This window comes from Frankliniella occidentalis, unplaced genomic scaffold (assembly GCF_000697945.3).
Source record: "Frankliniella occidentalis isolate FOCC.00 unplaced genomic scaffold, Focc_3.1 Scaffold5, whole genome shotgun sequence".
NCBI lineage: Eukaryota > Metazoa > Arthropoda > Insecta > Thysanoptera > Thripidae > Frankliniella > Frankliniella occidentalis.
In genome coordinates, this window is record NW_026267135.1 from 1,019,933 (window position 1) to 1,029,258 (window position 9,326).

The window sequence follows — 9,326 nt, forward strand, 5'->3', positions numbered from 1 at the left end:
CTTACTGTGTAGAAGTGTTCAACCGAGGAGTTGCACACTTGCAAGTGCATACCTACCGAGTTGCACACTTGGAAGTATTTAACTTGCAGTTGCACGCTTGCAAGTATTTAACTTGCAGTTGCACACTTGCAAGTATTTAACTTACAGTTGCACACTTAGAAGTGTTGAGCAGTTGAACACTTAGTTTATCAGTGCGGTTTGAGCTAGGAACGTGAAATTTTTGTTGCAAATTTAAAAATAAAAAGCAGGAACTGTATTGATTTTGTTTGTAGCCCTCTAGTTACTTAAATTGCTTAAACAAAAACTCATCTTATTCAGTCGATCAAGACTACGCAGAGTTCCGTCGCGCATTTATGTTGCAGTGCCGCAAAAGTCAAACCATCTGCCTCAAAGGGTAGAGGGAAGGGGATATGCGAGAAGTGGAGGAGGGCAGAGAGGAGGGGAGGGGAGGACTGTTACTGTAGGAGCAAGTTAAGCGATTTCGCGCGCGCCTCGCCCACCTGAGCCCCGCCGCCATAGTCACACCAGGCCCCCTCCTCGTTCGCAGCTCCACGCCAGCACTTCTCCACCGCGCCCGCCCGCCCGCCGCCAGCCGCCGCTCCCCTCGATACAAAACACTTTTCTCTAACGAGTCCCTCGCCGCCCCGGGCCCCGCTCGGGCGCGCTGGATGCGGTGCTCTACAGCGGGACCTTTAAGCCGATCCCATCCCGCTCAACACCCACAGAGAGAGGCCGGCGGGAGGACGCGGGAGAGAAAAAAACAAGTTGCGCGGGCAGGTGCTTTTGGGACCAGCACCCCAATGAAAAGAGACGGCCGCCGCGGGGGCCGAGCTGAGCCGGGCGCGCTGAGCGGGCCGAGCGGTTAATGCTGTGCGACTGTACGGCACCGCAACCACAGACAGTGTACGCGGGTGCGGGTTTAAAAGGGAGAGGGAGGGGGGGAGGGGTGCTAGCCTTCTTCATCTGACCACTGACCACATCCATGTGTGTACGAAATAAGTACTTCGAAACTATGCATTACTGACATCATCAGTGACAGCGCCGCACTCGCTGCTAATGGTGCAGTTCAGTGACAGTACCACACTCTCTGCCAATGGTGCAGCTGCAGTGGCGGCGCCGCACGCCGCACTCCCTGCCAAATTGTGCAGCTGCAGTGACAGCACCACACTCTCTGCCAAATGGTGCAGCTGCAATGACAGCGCCGCACTCTCTGCCAATATAGTGCAGATGCTGGAATGCGTGTGACAGGGCCTCACTTAACTGACACCCGTGCGCAGCTGCACCAACACCACCCACCATGTGGAGCAGGGCACTCTGCTCTGACCTTCACTTACCCCGGGAGAGGTTCATTGAGCGTTGTGGGCGTCACTCTAAGAGGCCATTGGCGTTCCTCCCGCTGCGCCAGGGCGGGGCGGGGTGCGGCGGGGTGGTGGAACAGATGAGCAAGCGCGTGGCGGCGGTTGGCGGCGCGAGCCACAACCGCAACAGCAGCCCCCCCCCCTCCTCCCGTAAAATATAAGCGCCGGCTGCTCTGGAGCGGGGGAGCACACATACGACCCAAAGTAGCAACAACAACCATACACGAACGGCAGTGCAATGCGACGCGATGGTGGTGCGGGCCCCATTGCCATTTGCCTTGCCGAATAATTTTGAAAGTAAAAGCAGCAAAAGCCCCAACATCACAAAAAAGTTTTAAAAAAGACATTTAAGGAAAACGTTTTTATAGAAGATACACTGTAATTCTTTTAGTGTTTTTTTTTTTTTTTTAAGCTTACTGACAAAACTATTTTTAATGAAAACTTTTAAATGAAACAATTCGAATTTTATCTTGAAAACGTATAATTTTTACACTGAATTGGCGTCAAATGTGAGATATGAGCTGTTTAATTGTCTTCGACGCGCTTTTAGTATTATATATTGGAACTGGAGCATCTCCTCTAGCTTGCAGCGCACTGCCCGCGGGCGCCAGCCAGCAGCAGCAGCAGCAGCAGCAGCCAAGGACGCCGCGCCTCAGAGACCAGCACAGCACTGCACTCTTGCGCTGCGCGACTAAGCTTGCCTCCACCAGCGCTTCGATTGTTTTTCATGCACTCGAAATGCACGACGAACGCGACCATCTGCAGCTGCAGCTGCGCGCGCGGGGCCGCGGCCCGGGCGATCGGCATAGTCAGGTGCAGCGGGGCTTAGTGCAGAGTAACAGCCACCCGGGCGTTGCCCCCGGGAGGGACGCTGCACGTCAAACTACTTAAATTCAACCTTGCAAAAAATTCTGTTTCATTTCGATTTTTTCCGGTTTTTCCTCGATTTTTTTTCTGATTTTTTTCCAGTTTATCCTTTATTTTTCTGATTTTTTTCTCTCGATTATAAAAATATTTTTCCGATCTTTTTTGGAGTGCAATACCCCTTGATGGTTGATGATGATGTAGTTGATGGTGATGCTGCGGTCCAGAGAGGCGGGCCGCTCCCCGATCATTATTAGTATTCGCTAACTCGGCCGGATAAACGGCGCGGCTGGTGGTCCCTGCGCGCCGCTGCGGTCCAGCGACCTATACACTGCTCGACGAAGCGTTCGGAATTTGTTTTCACCACCGAAAAATATCTCGGTAAATATTTTGTGTTTCCGATTTATAGGATATTTTGTAAGTTTACGACAGCCCACTCTTGCTCGTCACAAATTCAAAGTCAATACATAGAACTTGCAAATTTTCAATTTTAAGTTGTAATTTAACAACACGCATCAAGGAAAATTTTTCTGTAACCCTTACAATAGAAAAACACAATTTTGCCTCACCGTGGCGCACATATGCGATGACACATTTTCTTCAACATTGACCTTTTCAAGTTTTGTTTTGCTGTCGTTGTTTGTTTTTTTTTCAACGATTTCTTATAAGATTTCCGCAGAACGGACAAGCAAGCGGTCAGCCATGCTAATATTCTCTCGCGCAGAGGTTTTCCGCTCGTGCTCGGCCAAGCGAAACAGAACACCGCGCCGGCCCCGCTGGAGCAGCCCATAGCGGCTATGGCATGGCCCGCCTCTCCAGAATATACACGTATTCATACGCGGGAAGGGAAACGACACCGCCATGGACACCGGCCGCCGTCTCGCCGACCCCGCGGCGGCCGAGTCAGCTGGTACCCCATTCACATCCTGGGCAGTCCATCCTGAACTGGGCAGGCGAACGGAGCGGGCGGGCCTAAAAACGCATCGCGGCATACGAGCAAAATCTTTGAAATAATTAAGTACTTCGTTAGAAATCAAAGATACTGGGGTAAGTCCTTTAATTATCGTGTAATTAGAATGAGAAATATTTCACTGTCTTTGCCCTCACCGTGAAGAACGTTTGTGTAGGTTTCACGATAAGATGATTTGCACGAGAAATATCTAAAAGTGACGATTTCTAATGTAATTGTAAAATCACGGCTTTAATGCTACGTTTCCACGAAGAAAAATGCGATAGATCCGAGCGGTCGGTCGTAAATTCACGAGAATAAACAGATCGTTTGTAAGACGAAAATTTCAGAAAATTATTGTAAATTTAAGGCAAAGGTAGTTTTCACGGTGCTGATGCCGGTACCAATGCTCGGGACTGGAAGTACGCATGTTTCACAGACGAGACGGGGAGTGCAAGGCCCGCCCACGCACGGCACTGCCTCCCTGCGCCGCCGGCGGTCGCCAGTCGCGCCGTCATTCAGAGGCCGAGCGGGAACCGCGCCGCGGGCCTGACTGAGGTATACGCAAAATGCGCCGAAAAGACCCCCCCCCCCCCTCTCTGGTCTTTGCCCGTCGCGAGGCGGTGGAGCGGGCGGGCGGGCGGTAGAGGTGTGGCCTCGCGGCAAAGAAAGCTTTTGGAAAACGGTGCGCGGTGTGTGGTGGAATCTTATAGACGTCAGCGAACGAACAGCGCCGCAACACACACAAGGCTCGGCACAGCACGGCATGCACACTGCGCAGTGCAAGGTAGAGGAGAGAAGGGGGGGGGGGCAGGTTGCATGCTTTGGACAGTCACGCCCGCCGCCGGCAAACAGCCGAGGCAAAAAGCCTCACCGCCGCCGCGTGTCCGCAGCCAAATCGACTTTTAAAAAAATCGGAAAAATTTAAATATTTTCAGAAAAAATGGAAAAAGCTTTAACTTTTTATAGAGATTTAAAAGGGACTGTCTAAAAATATTCTGAAAAAAATTTCCCAAGAATACTATATGTAAAATTAAAATCCCTTGCTGCTGGAGGGAGAGGTCCTATGCGCTTTGCAGTAACGCCAAACGCCCCGCCGGAGAAGGCGGCGGCGGATCGCACTCAAAAGCCTTTTGTTTCCTTGTCGGGTCCGCGTTCTCTCTCTTTCTCTCCCTTGGGAGGTGATAAGCAAAGAGACGCTGTTATCACCTGTGTGCGCGCGGTGCTCGCGGCTGCTTGCTGCCCCTGCTGCATAGGCGCGGAGGTGCACGCCACACGCCACCGTCGTGACGGTGGCGGTGCGTGTGTGTGTGGGTCGTGTGAGTCGAAACATTGTCACGAACTGATGAAAGTAGAGAGCCAGGTGTCCGAACAAACAATGAAAATAAAACCCTGACCCGGAGAACGGGGGAAAAAAGGTTCCAAACATTTTGTTACATTCGATCCGTATACTTCCGGTATTATAATCCGGCTTTAGGGCCCTTGGCGGAGCATGACCTCTCGCCACCGGCTTGCATTCTCCACGCAGTCACCCGCTCTGCATACGCCGAGCGAGGGGTGACGGGGGTGACGAGGTAGGGGGGGAGTGGCTGTGACGAATTAATATGCCCCTCAAAAAGTAAGCTTGCGCTTGTACACGCTTAATTTTCTCGCAACTGCTAAGTCTCGATTTCCTTTTAGTCTGATTTTTTTACGCTCGCGATAGCTCTCGACTTTCGACAGTCTTTAGGTGATGTGAAAGTTTTGCCGAACCTTATAATTCTATCAAATTGAAATGAAAAGCGAATGCATCCAAATGTGTTTACATATGGGTAGGGGCAGATGATAGATCGATACGCGGAAGTCATACCGTTATCGTACACACACACATTACGTTTCATTTTGTTTTTTTGCACTCTGCAGATGGCCATAGCCCCCCCCCACACACACACACACTCTACCCGCACTAAAACGCAATCGCGCGCTGCAGCAGAGTCGTACTGCATAACGGACGCCGCGCAATTTCTCATCTCGCTCGTTTTGGCGCGTTGCGCATTGCAAATACCAATATCCGCCCGACTGAAATGGACGCGTTTGTGCCGCCGGGGCGCGCGCAGACACACACACACACACACACACACACACACACACAGGCGCACACACACGCACAAAATCTCATTTCAACTGTCGCACCCATACCGCAGCTGCCGAGAGAAGCGGCGGACGAGACCACGGAAGGTGTCGGTGTCGCACACAAAACGCGCAAACGCGTTCTCATGAAGGATAGCGCGTGTGGGGTTGTAGGTACTTTTTCCACGTCACACACCTTTGAAACTAGAAAGTTCATAGTAAACGTGCCCCTCTGCGAGTGAGTGGGGTAACTTCATCATAGCAGTAAAAGTTTGCAGAGTACTAACAACCCTCAACCCCAACAGCGAGGGGGAGGGCAGAGCGTCGTATGGAAAAAGTACCTCGTTCCTTTTAACTGGACGGTCGTGATAAATGTACCCCATTCGTTAAACTGAACGATCGTGATAAAAGTACCCCAGCATGTCACGTCAAAATGGATTAAATCGTGTGTGCGCCCTTGATAAGAGAGACTCTGCGTTACGGGGGGATGAAATTAACCCATCCACAAGCAGATGGTGATCACAAGGCGGCGCGGCGAGTGAATCCGGCTGTGCGGCGCGGCGGGGGAGTGTGCGTGTCTCATGTTTCCAAAGTTTGTCGGACCGTGTGCGGGTGATGTGGCCCGGCTATAGGCCCGGCGCATAGGGCCCAGCTATAGGCCCGGCGCATAGGGCCCTCGGAGAGTCCCTTCCCTTCCGCCCGAGATAAGGGCAGCGCGGCCGAGCGGCCTGGCCACTTTGACTGCGCGCTCCTTTGAGGCAGTACGGCGGGGTGGGGCGGGGCGGGCCGAGTCCTCCGGGAGGACCCCGCGGCGCGGCGGCGGTGCGGAGCTGTGAGCAGCGCCCCAGGAGAGGAGGAAGAGACCAAACATCAAACGGAGCCAGTCCCGCAAATCCAGCGTCACTATATTACTCGCTCAGCTCACGGCTTATGGCTACTCCGGTTGAAAAGCGCACCCCTTTGCTTTTAATGGTGAATAATATGGAAAGTAAACCAGGGGGTACTTCTCTTACTATGAGTAAAAGCGTTACCAAATTTCCTGCTTTCCTTGATTTCTATTGATTTTTCAATATAATTTTTGAACTTTTTTCTAATTTTTTAAAAATTTATTTTTGATTTTCTTCTGATTTTTTTTTTTAAATTTTGACTGTCTTTTTTTTTTAATTTGTCTAGATTTGTTTTTATTCATTTTTTGGGGAAGTACCGCCTCCTCAGCTTCTGCCCGTCGTCATCGTCGTAGCGGCCGCGATGAGCGCCGAAGAAGACGACATCATCGGCTTGATGCTGCCGCTGCAGTCAGAGTCGTTCGTTACACTCGCGCAGTCGAGCGCGTGATTCCCCCTCACACACTGCCCCCCGCACGCGGTCAATGCGGTCAACGAGGCCGCAATGGGCCGGCGGCGAACGACGCGATGGACGCACAATGACCGACCGAGGCGACTCGGTATTATACACTGCCGAAAAAAAATACAAAAAAAAAAATACAAAAAAAAAATACAAAAAAAATACAAAAAAAAAACACGCAAGACGACCTGCGGCGGCACTCGCGCGGGTGTCGTGTTTGCAATTCGCGAAAAAAAAAAAAAATAATACCAGCAACAACCAAAGTGCTGACCTGACCCACCCGATGCCGGGGCGCCTCTTTATTTCAGCCGACGCGACGCTTTAGACGCGTTAACGTTGGACGAATCATCATCAACGGAATACAAAACAGCTGCGCGGCTCGGTTTCATTTTGCACACCGCGAAGAAACCTCTAGCTCGTAACGGTCGGTGGTAGTGTGGGGTGTTTTATAGAGACTTTTACACCTTATAGCAGAGCCTCACCTAAAAGCGTGCGTTTTTAACGCACCTATGCGCCAAAAATGCGGATAGATTCTAGCGGTGTGAGTGCGCGGCGGACCGGTGGATGCTGGGGCCGCAGGATTACATTCCCACGGACCAACGCGATCGCTCCAGATCCCGACTGGATCTGAATGACGAGAGAGAGAGGGGAGAGAGGGGAGAGAGGGGGTGACATGCAAATCGCTCTCTCATGACACATTCGCACACACGGCCAGGTGCGTGAGTGCGCGCGTACTCGAGGAAGGTAGTACACACCGGCGGCGGGCGCTCGGGGGGAGGTAGTTGCGCAGTTAACAACGTTGTGTGTGTGAGTCTGTGTGTGCGTGTGTGTGAACCCGCTCGACGTTCGACGTCGTACCCCCCCTCGAGTAGGTAAGGGTGATTTCCATCGCCCAGGGCGTATAACTAGGCACGCGGGATATACACACGTTTGGTCGCGCGCGCGGGATTCTTCTCATCCCATCTCTTTCCCTTTCTCCTGTCTAGAGCAGTCGTGATAACCCTTTTTGAAGTTATCCCATCTCTTTCCCTTTTTCCTGTCTAGAGCAGTCGTGATAACCCTTTTTGAAGTTGAAGAGCGCCCCGTCGTCGTCGTGGCACACGCAGGGCGCTGTGCGGCCGCCACCGGGAAGAAGGCTGCCGAGCGCGCCTATGGCATGCACGGCAGCAGCAGCAGCAGCAGCAACAACAGCAAAGAGGATTTTGTTTGTTTTAGATTCATTACAGGGAATATCGCCTATAGCAGCGCCCCCCACTATGGGGTTGGTATGGTGCATAATGGTGGGAGCCGTATGCGAAGACACGCACGCACGCACACACACACACACACACACACACGCACAGAAGCACATGCGCGTGCCGACACGCACGCTGTGCTTGCGCCCGCGTGCCGTTCACCGCTTCTTGTGGAGTCGCGCGCGGCGTGCTGGAAGGCGTCGGCGCGACGCGGAGCCCGCGCCAGTTAGTTCCACTTGACACGCCAAAAACTGTTATCGCCGCAAACGCAGTGCTCCCCAAGCGCGCGCGCACTCGCCCCGCCCCGGCCTGCTACCTTACTTTTTAACACTCTTGGTTACGACCCCAAACGGTCGTGACCCATCATGATAATGCCTCCCATAAAGGTCCCCGCCGGCCCTGCGAGCATCACCACCACCACCACCGCCACCATGCCGAGCAGAGCACAGCGGGTTCCTTTACACCTCATCCCTCACAAGCCCCACGTAATAACCACGGCGGCGAAGGGCGCGGCGCGGCGGGTCCTTCGGGTGTAGAGAGAGGGTTCCGGACCTCTTCCTTCTCCTCCTCCTCCTCCTGGACTTCCCCTCCATCCTCCTGGAGTTCCGCCTGGAGCAGAGTGCCCGCGCCTTCGCAAAAGACACACTGCGGTTTAGTAGTCCTCCAGCACGGCGGCGGCCGGCAGCTGCGAACTTTGTGGTGGTGGCGGTGGTTGTGGTTGGGCCGATCCCGTGACGCAGAGGGAGAAGAGGCTGAGGATAGCAGTGAGAGAGAGAGAAAGGAAAAGGGGAAATAGGGCGGAGGGAGACACGCGCGGGGACGAAGGGGAGCCTGCGAGGAGGAGAAGGAGGGCCTCGCGCTGGTCCCCACAGCCCCGCCCCGCCCGGCTCCGGCTCACGGACTGCTCGGGGGCCAATCTAGCTGAAATATCGCCCGGAGGAAAGCCGGAGGAGCCGAGCCTAGGGGGCGGGCGGGGAGTTTCTTTTTCTTCTCCTTTTCGGCGAGAATGCGCTGCTTGTCGTTGCTCGACAAGGAGCGAGCGCCATACGACCACCACCGCCCCTCTCCGCGACCCCGCGCGGGACGATGTATACCTCAGGGGAGGGTTGTCGCGCTGAGGCCTGCCCGCGGCGGCGGGGGTCCCAGTGAGAAATGCGGATATCAAATTGACATCAGAACGATATCGGACATCAGAAAAGTGTCGATTTCGGGCCCATTTTTGAATCAGTTCTGAGTCAGAAACTTGAAAACGATATCGTTCTGATATCGATTCGATATCGCTTAAAATTCATTTCGCACTGGGGTGCGCGCCATGGCACCACGACCCCTCAGGATCACGTCGTACTGCAGAGGACGGTCGCGGCCGCGTTGGCTCGACCCCCCCCTGCTGCCGTGCGTTCTGCGCCGTTTATTACGAAACACACCGGCCGTTATCTTTGCACTCTACTCTAGATAGGACGACCCCCC

General features: G+C 53.5%; 1 protein-coding gene across 2 annotated transcripts in view; it reads right to left on the reverse strand.

The window, feature by feature from the left end:
- LOC113214172 (SH2 domain-containing protein 3C) overlaps positions 1-9,326 on the reverse strand; it is a 113,796-nt gene that overhangs the window by 103,727 nt on the left and 743 nt on the right. The gene's annotated exons all lie outside the window — the stretch shown is intronic.